This window comes from Bison bison, unplaced genomic scaffold (genome assembly GCF_000754665.1).
Source record: "Bison bison bison isolate TAMUID 2011002044 unplaced genomic scaffold, Bison_UMD1.0 scf7180017864289, whole genome shotgun sequence".
Taxonomy (NCBI): Eukaryota; Metazoa; Chordata; class Mammalia; order Artiodactyla; family Bovidae; genus Bison; species Bison bison.
In genome coordinates this window covers 15,074,360-15,084,095 of record NW_011494861.1, presented here as the reverse complement: position 1 = coordinate 15,084,095, position 9,736 = coordinate 15,074,360, and the positions used below count along the sequence as shown (strand labels likewise).

Here is a 9,736-nt window from a genome sequence, read left to right as displayed (position 1 = left end):
GTGAAAGAGGAGAGTTAAAAAGTTGGCTTAAAACTCAACATTCAGAAAACGAAGATCATGGCATCTGGTCCCATCACTTCATGGCAAATAGATGGGGAAACAGTAGAAACAGTGTCAGACTTTATTTTTGGGGGCTCCAAAATCACTGCAGATGGTGACTGCAGCCATGAAATTAAAAGAGGCTTACTCCTTGGAAGGAAAGTTATGACCAACCTAGATGGCATATTCAAAAGCAGAGATATTACTTTGCCAACAAAGGTCCGTCTAGTCAAGGATATGGTTTTTCTGGTAGTTATGTATGGATGTGAGAGTTGGACTGTGAAGAAAGCTGAGTGCCGAAGAATTGATACTTTTGAACTGTGGTGCTGGAGAAGACTCTTGAGAGTCCCTTGGACTGCAAGGAGATCCAACCAGTCCATTCTGAAGGAGATCAGCCCTGGGATTTCTTTGGAAGGACAGATGCTAAAGCTGAAACTCCAGTACTTTGGCCACCTCATGCGAAGAGTTGACTCATTGGAAAAGACTCTGATGCTGGGAGGGATTGGGGGCAGGAGGAGAACGGGGCGACAGAGGATGAGATGGCTGGATGGCATCACTGACTTGATGGATGTGAGTCTGAGTGAACTCCCGGAGTTGGTGCTGGACAGGGAGGCCTGGCATGCTGTGATTCATGGGGTCGCAAAGAGTCGGACAGGACTGAGCGACTGAACTGAACTGAACTGAATGATGCCGTCAGAAAAATATTAGAGCTAATCAATGAATTTGGTAAAATTGCATAGTTGCATCTCTATACACTAACAATGAAGTACAGAGAGAGGAATTAAGGAAACAACCCCATTTACTGCCACATAAAAAAGGGTAAAATACATAGAAATAAACCTAAGTAAGGAGGCAAAAGACCTATACTCTGAAAACTAGAAGACACTGATGAAAGATATTGAAGACAACACAAACAGATGGACAGATATACCATATTCTTGGATTGGAAGAATCAATATTGTTAAAATAATACTACTCAAGCAATCTACAGATTCAATCCAATCCCTATCAAAATGGCAATGTCATTTTTCACAGAACTAGAACAAATAATTTAAAAAATATTGTATGGAAACATGACCCTAAATAGCCAAAACAATCTGGAGAAAGAACAGAGCTGGAGGAATCACATGTCCTAACTTTAGGCTATATTACAAAGCTACAGTATGATACTGGCGCAAGAACAGACACATATCAATGAACAGGGTAGAGAGCCCAGAGATAAACTCACACACTTATGGTCAATTGATCTATGACAAAGGCAGTAAGAATATACAGTGGAAAAACAATCTCTTCAATATGTGATGCTGGGAAAACTGAACAGCTACCTGTAGAAGAATGAAATTAGAACATTCTCTAATACCATATACAAAAATAAACTCAAAGTAGATTAAAGACCTAAATGTAAGACTGAATACTATAAAACTCCTAGAAGAAAACATAGGCAGAGCACTCTTTAACATAAATTGCAGCAATTTTTTTTGGATCCATCTCCTGAAGTAAAGGAAATAAAAACAGTTGGAACCTAATTAAACTTAAAAGCTTTTGCACAGCAAAGGAAATTATCAGTAAAATGAAAAGACAGCTTACTGAATGAGAGAAAATATTTGTAAGTGATATGACCAATAAGGGATTAATATCTAGCATATATAACAGATCATACACCTCAACATTAAAAAAAAACAAAACAAAACTGAACAGACATTTTTCCAAAGAGGAAATGCAGATGGCCAACAGGCACATGTAAAAATGTTCAGCATCACTAATCATCAGGGAAATGAAAATCAAAGCCACAATGAAATAACACCTGTGATTTTATTTAATCATGCATTTTAAGCCTTTGATATTTTTGACAAATTTCCCAAAATCAAATTCTAAATGAAGTTTTTTGACCATAAACTAACTTGCAAATTTATCAGAGAGCCCCAGAATATATCAAGAGATTTCTTTTCTTATAAAAAGAGAGATATTCACCTCATTAGAACTGATTCAAATGTATTCTTTTTAATGGCTGAGTAATACTCCATTGTGTATATGTACCACAGTTTTCTTATCCATTCATCTGCTGATGGACAACTAGGTTGCTTCCTTGTCCTGGCTATTATAAACAGTGCTGCGATGAACATTGGGGTACACGTGTCTCTTTCAATTCTGGTTTCCTCAGTGTGTATGCCCAGCAGTGGCATTGCTGGATCATAAGGCAGTTCTATTTCCATTTTTTGAGGAATCTCCACACTGTTCTCCATAGTGGCTGTACTATTTTGCATTCCCACCAACAGTGTAAGAGGGTTCCCTTTTCTCCATACCCTCTCCAGCATTTATTGCTTGTAGACTTTTGGATCGCAGCCAGAAAGAAAAACACCAATACAGTATACTAACGCATATATATGGAATTTAGAAAGATGGTAGCAATAACCCTGTATACGAGACAGCAAAAGAGACACTGATGTATAGAACAGTCTTTTGGACTTTGTGGGAGAGGGAGAGGATGGGATGATTTGGGAGAATGACATTGAAATATGTATAATATCATATATGAAACGAGTCGCCGGTCCAGGTTCCATGCACGATACTGGATGCTTGGGGCTGGTGCACTGGGATGACCCAGAGGGATGGTATGGGGAGGGAGGAGGGAGGTGGGTTCAGGATGGGGACCACATGTATACCTGTGGCAGATTGATTTTGATATATGGCAAAACCAATACAATATTGTAAAGTTAAGTAAAATAAAATTTAAAAAAAATAAAAAGATATTAAACTAATTAGGCTTAATTGACATGTTAAATTACATGAGAAGTGTTGTCAAGTAAGATGTGATGTTTGACTTTTTGCGGTTATATTTGTGTATAAATAATGTATATATTATTCATGTAAGTGTTACAGAAATTACATGAGATTCTGAGAAATCTGATATGTCCTGGTGTAATGTTATCAGTTAAATTCCAGTTATCATCTTAAAACGTTGTATATCTTAGAAATAACCATTTTTTCCCAATTGTATCTAAATAGACTCTTATTAAGTCCTTAACTGTGGATATTTTTAAATCTTTTGTTATTCACAGTTATTGTTTTACTCTGATGCCTTCCTGAAAACTTGCAAGCAACTATGATCCAAAATTGCTTGCCCTCAAAGGTTAGTGGAAAGGACCTTGATGAATACTTTAGAATACAGAATTCTGATAACTTTTAAGATTGTGCCATTGAACTGGGTGTAAATTTCCAGAACTCAAATAGGGAAATTGATGTTCTTCAAACTGCAAACCCAATATCAAACATCAGTTCAGTTCAGTCGCTCAGTCGTGTCCGACTCTTTGCAACCCCATGAATCACAGCACGCCAGGCCTCCCTGTCCATCACCAACTCCCGGAGTTCACTCAAACTCATGTCCATCGAGTCGGTGATGCCATCCAGCCATCTCATCCTCTGTCGTCCCCTTCTCCTCCTGCCCCCAATCCCTCCCAGCATCAGGGTCTTTTCCAATGAGTCAGCTCTTTGCATGAGGTGGCCAAACTATTGGAGTTTCAGCTTTAGCATCATTCCTTCCAAAGAACACCCAGGACTGATCTCCTTTAGAATGGACTGGTTGGATCTCCTTGCAGTCCAAGGGACTCTCAAGAGTCTTCTCCAACACCACAGTTCAAAAGCATTAATTCTTCAGCCTAATAACAATTAAGTATATAACACTGAGTGAACTGGTGAGAATGATTATAATTTTTTACTAATTTTTGTTTGGAACATTACTGGTTCTTTAATATTTTGTTTTTCAGATTTAAAGAAACCTTTTCCTCTCTTCCCTGAGCTACCTCTAACTTACAGCAGCTTGGTAAATTATACTGCTAACATACAGCAGCTTGGTAAGTTATACCTTTGTGGACAAGGGTGAAACAATTACTCTTTTCCCCTACATGATGCCTCCAGAATTTGGAAAAGCTTATTGAATGTTTTTATTTTCATGATAATATATTTTCATAAATTCAGTAAAAATCTGTTCTTATCAGTTCAGTTCAGTCACTCATTTGCATTTGACTCTTTGCGACCCTATGGACTGCAGCACATCAGGCTTCCCTGTCTATCACCAACTCCTGGAGCTTGCTCAAACTCATGTCCATTGAGTCAGTGATGCTATCCAACCATCTCATCCTCTGTCATCTCCTTCTCCTCCTACCTTCAATCTTTCCCAGCATCAGGGTCTTTTCTAATGAGTCAGTTCTTTGCATCAGGTAGCCGAAGTATTGGAGCTTCAGCTTCAAAATCAGTCCTTCCAACGAATATTCAGGACTGATTTCCTTCAGGATGCACTGGTTGGGTCTCCTTGGTGTCCAAGGGACTCTCAAATGTCTTCTCCAACACCACAGTTCAAAAGCATCAATTCTTTGGCACTCAGCTTTCTTGACAGTCCAACTCTCACATCCACACATGACCACTGGAAAAACCATAGCCTTGACTAGACGGACCTTTCACTTTCTCTGAAGTGAAAATCAAAGGGAGTCATTTTTTCATCTTCCTCTGAGAATTGTGCCTGGATGCTTGAAAATACTGCTGTCATATTTCTACAAGACTAGCAATGACATAACACCAAGAATGGCACAGCAGAGACATGGAAAAAAATCTGGATTCTTAATAACATCATTGAACTGCAGCCTGTCCTAAAACTTACTCTACCTCTAGACTTCCAGCTGAGTCAAGAAATACTCATGTGGTTAAAAATAATTTGAATCACGGTTTCTGTTGGTTGCTGTCAAAAGTATCCTATAGTGTGGTAAAAGATTTGTTAATATTTTACTTTGGATTTTAAAATTTATATTCCTTGGTGAAAATGACCCAAGGTTTATTTTATTTTTGCTAGTATTGTTAGTTTTTATTTATAATTTTTTATTATTTGTTTGGTTGCACCGTGTCTTCATTGCTATGCGAGGGCTTTCTCTAGTTATGGTGAGCAGGGGCTACTTTTTGTTAGGGTGCACGGGCTTCTCACTGTGGTGGCTTCTCTTGTTGCCAAGCATAGGCTCCAGGCCCATGGGTTTCAGTAGTTGCAGCATATAGACTCAGTGGTTGCAGCTCTTGGGCTCTAGTGTGCGGGCTTAGTAGCTCCAAGGCATTTGGAATCTTCCCAGACCAGGGATCGAATCATGTCCCCCTGCGTCGGTAGGCAGATCTTACCTACTCTGCCATCAGGGAAGTCCACATAGTCACTTTTTAGAGTCAGGATAAACTTCTTAAAAAAGTAAATTGGGAAGCTTGTCATAGTTTTTATTATCTGAATGATTTAAATAACTCAAATTATCTGTTCTTTAATCTGGACTCTCTGGTAAAACAGTCTCGACTAGTGCTTTTTTGAAGTTAGAACTTTTGCTACATTTTTAAGTTCTTCTCTAATTATTAGGCTATTTTTCACTCTTAAAGAGTCAATATTAGTTATTTATATCTTTCTAAAATATTTCTATTTCATGTGAAAGGAAAGTGAAGTCGCTCAGTCGTGTCCGACTCTTTGCGATCCTGTGGACTGTAGCCCACCAGGCTCCTCCGTCCATGGGATTCTAATTTATTGGTATATGTTGGAAATTTTATAATTTTAGTCTATTTTTGGTTATATTCACTTTCTCACTGTATATATTTTTATTTCCTCTTCCTTTTTTCTTGGTTCTGCTAACTAATGGTTTTTATGTTGTAGTATTTAACAACAAAACAAAAACAAAATTACTGTTTTATCAGGTTTATGCAGTTTTCCTATGCTTTCTAGCTCATTAATTTCTACTTTTACTTAGTTTCCCCTGTTCTCTGTTGGTTTATTTTGATGTTCTTTAATTGCTGTTCAGTCACTCAGTCATGTCTGACTCTTTGCGACCCCATGGACTGCAGCATGCCAGGCTTCCCTGTCCTTTATCATTTCCCGGAGCTTGCTCAAACTCATGTCATTGAATCAGTGATGCCATCCAACTGTCTCGTCCTCTGTCGTCCCCTTCTCCTCCTGCCTTCAATCTTTCCCAGCATCAGGGTCTTTTCTAATGGGCTGGCTCTTTGCATCAGTTGGCCAAAGTAATGAAGCTTCAACTTCAGCAAGAGTCCTTCCAATGAATATTAAGGATTGATTTCCTTTAGGATTAACTGGTTTGATCTCCTTGTTGTCTGAGGGACTCTCAAGAGTCTTCTCCAATACCATAGTTCAAAAACATCAATTCTTCAGTACTCAGCCTTCTTTATGGTCCAGTTCTCACATCCATACATGTGTACAGGAAAAACCATAGCTTTGACTATATGACTATATGGACCTTTGTCAGCAAAGTAATGTCTCTGCTTTTTAGTGTGCTGTCTAGGTTGGTCATAGCTTTTCTTACAAGGAACAAGTGTCTTAATTTCATAGCTGTAGTCACCATCGGCAGTGATTTTGGAGTCCAAGAAAATAAAATCTGTCACTGTTTCCATTGTTACCCCATCTATTTGCCATGAAGTGATGGGATCAGATGCCATAATCTTTGTTTTTTGAATGTGAGTTTTAAGCCAGCTTTTTCACTCTCCTCTTTTACTTTCATCAAGAGGCTCTTTAGTTCCTCTTTGCTTTCTGCCATAAGGGTGGTGTCATCTGCATATCTGATGTTATTGATATTTCTCCCAGCAGTCTTGATTCCAGCTTGTGCTTCATCCAGCCTGGCATTTCTCATGATATACTCTTTGTGATCCCCTGGAGTATGCAGTCCATGGAATTCTCCAGACCAGAATACTGGAGTGAGTAGCCTGTCCCTTCTCCAGCGGATCTTCCCAACCCAGGAATCAAACCCAGGTCTCTTGCATTGCAGGCAGATTCTATACCAGCTGAACCACAAGGGAAGCCCAAGAATAATGGAGTGGGTAGCCTATCTCTTCTCCAGTGGATCTTTCTGACTCAGGAATCGAACTAGGGTCTCCTGCATTGCAGGCATATTCTTTACCAACTGAGCTATCAGGGAAGTCCTGGTGTACTCTGCATATAAGTTAAATAAGCAGGGTGACAATATACAGCCTTGACATACTCCTTTCCCAATTTGGAACCAGTCCATTGTTCCATGTCCAGTTCTAACTGGTGCTTCTTGACCTGCATATAGGTTTTGCTGGAGGCAGGTCTGGCATTCCCATCTCTTTAAGAATTTTCCATAGTTTCTTGTGATCCACACAGTCAAAGGCTTTAGTGTAGTCAATGAAGCAGAAGTAGATGTTTTCCTGAAATCCCCTTGCTTTTTCTGTGATCCAGTGTATGTTGGCAAGTTGATCTCTGGTTCCTCCGCCTTTTCTAAATCCGGCTCGTACATCTAGAAGTTCTCAGTTCATGTACTGTTGAAGCCTCGTATGGAGAATTTTGAGCATTACTTTGTTAGTGTGTGAGATGAGTGCAATTGTGCTGTAGTTTGAATATTCTTTGGCATCGCCTTTCTTTGAGATTGGAATGAAAACTGACCTTTTCCAGTCCTTTGGCCACTGCTGAGTTTTTCAAACTTGTTGGCATATTTAGTGTAGCACTTTAACAGCTTCATCTTTTAGGATTCGAAATTGCTCCACTGAAATTCCATCAGCTCCACTACCTTTGTTCATGGTGATGCTTCCTAAGGCACACTTGACTTCGGGTGGCACTCCAAGATTTCTGGTTCTAGGTGAGTGGTCACACCATTGTTATCTGGGTCATTAAGATCTTTTTGTTAGTTCTTCTTTGTATTTCTTATGTGTGTTCTTTTATTAGTTTCTTGATTTGAATGCTTAAGTCATTTAGTTTGTCTTCAGTATGTTAAGAAGATCACTAAAAATTCTGAATGTTTCCATCCGTTAAGGCTTTGGTGGAATCAGATGAATTTTGAAATGTAGTTTTTTTTTTTTTAATTTCTAAACATTCTGTATTTTAGTTTTGACTTCTAGATAACCCAAGAGTTGTCTAGAGAACTGTTTTATATGATTCATGAGGTTAGATTGAGTTTGCTGCCTTTTTCTTGTAAATTTCTTATTTTCTTGCAATATGAACTGTACCTTTGAAAGCATATTAAGATTTTATTTGCAGCCTTCAGTTCAGTTCAGTTCAGTCACTCGGTTGTGTCCGACTCTTTGCGACCCCATGAATCGCAGCATGCCAGGCCTCCCTGTCCATCACCAACTCCCGGAGTTCAGTCTAGACCTTGGTAAATGTTTATTAATGCTTCATGGCCATATATAAAGATTGGATAACCTCTGTTTACTGGAGAAGGAAATAAATGGTAACCTGCTCCAGTATTCTTACCTGGAGAATTCTATGGATGGAGGAGCCTGGTGGGCTACAGTCCATGGGGTCGCAAAGAGTTGGATGTGACTGAGTGCACACCGTTTCTTTTTAAAGGATATGAGAAATATTTGCATGTGTACATCTGTCTTTCTCTCTGTCCATCAATTTATGGTTGTTTCCCCACTTCTCCTTATTTCTTAAAGCTTACTTATGATTTCCCTCTTCTGCTTTCTCTTTCTACATTTATCAATCTCTGCTTCTCCCCTGCTCATTCTGTTAGCATGCAAACATGCCCTAATACAGTTCTCTCTAATAGGAATATAAAGTGAGCCATGTATGTATTTAAAATTTTATGATAGCCACCTTAAAAAAGTGAAAAGATGGATATTCCTGGTGGTCCAGTGGATAAGAATCCACCTGCCAATGCAGGGGACATGGGTTTGATCCCTCATCTTGGAAGATCCCACATGCCACAGGGCAACTAAGCCCGTGCACCACAACTACTGAGCCCTCAGACCTAGGACCGGTGCTCCACAACAAACGAAGCCGCGACAGTGAGAAGCCTGAGCACCACAACTAGAGAGTAGCCCCTCCCCGCTCGCTATGACTGGAGAAAGCCCACACGGGGCAGTGAAGACTCAGCACAGCCAAAAATTAAAATACATAAATAAAATTCTACCAAAAAAAGTGAAAAGAAGAAAATCTAATTGTAGTATACTTTACTTAACACATTGTATACAAAATTTACCATTTTAACATGCAAGTAATATAAAAATTATTAACAAGATATTTTATACATTTTTGTACTAAGTTTTAAAAACTTGGTGCATTATTTATACCTGTAGCACATCTCAATTTGCACTAGTCATATTTCAGGTACTCAGGAACTACCTGTGACTAGAGGCTCCCATATCAAACAGCTCAGTTTAAAAGTCCTACCTTGACCCACCGTTTCCTCTTGCTACAACTCACTTCTCTGCTCCTTTCTCTTTTCCTCTGTTCATTTAAACTCATCTTATTAAATCCAGTGGGATTGGTATTTGACAGAATTGACTACTTTGGGGGTAAACCCTTCTTACTCTGCCTCCGTAACCCCAAATTCTCCTGATTTTTTTCCTCCTCTCTCACTGGCTAATCTGTCTCCTTTACTCACGCCTCATCCCTTCTCTGATTTCTATAAGTGTTCGAGCTTCTCAGAGCACACTTGTTGCCCTTTTATCTAAGTACAGTTTCTCTGTGAGTGATGTCATCTAGTCCTGTGACCTGAAATAGCATCTACCTGCTGATGATGCCCATTTTTATCTTCAGCCAGCCTCAAGCTTTGCATTGCTGTCTGCCATTTGACACCTTGACCTCTGTCATAGATATATGGAATATGCCCAAAATATAATTCTTAATTCCCTACCTCCCCCACCAAACAAAACTCATTTGATACAAGACTGAACATCCCCAGTTTTCCCCCTTCTCTCTTAGGAGAACGTC

The 9,736-nt window shown here is 39.3% G+C and overlaps 1 long non-coding RNA gene across 1 annotated transcript in view; it reads left to right on the top strand.

Moving 5' to 3' along the window:
- Positions 1 to 9,736, top strand: part of LOC104995981 — a 75,805-nt gene that overhangs the window by 5,044 nt on the left and 61,025 nt on the right. The window contains exon 2 of the long non-coding RNA XR_826128.1: positions 3,804 to 3,890. This is a non-coding gene — a long non-coding RNA (uncharacterized LOC104995981). The remainder of the gene's footprint in view (positions 1 to 3,803; positions 3,891 to 9,736) is intronic.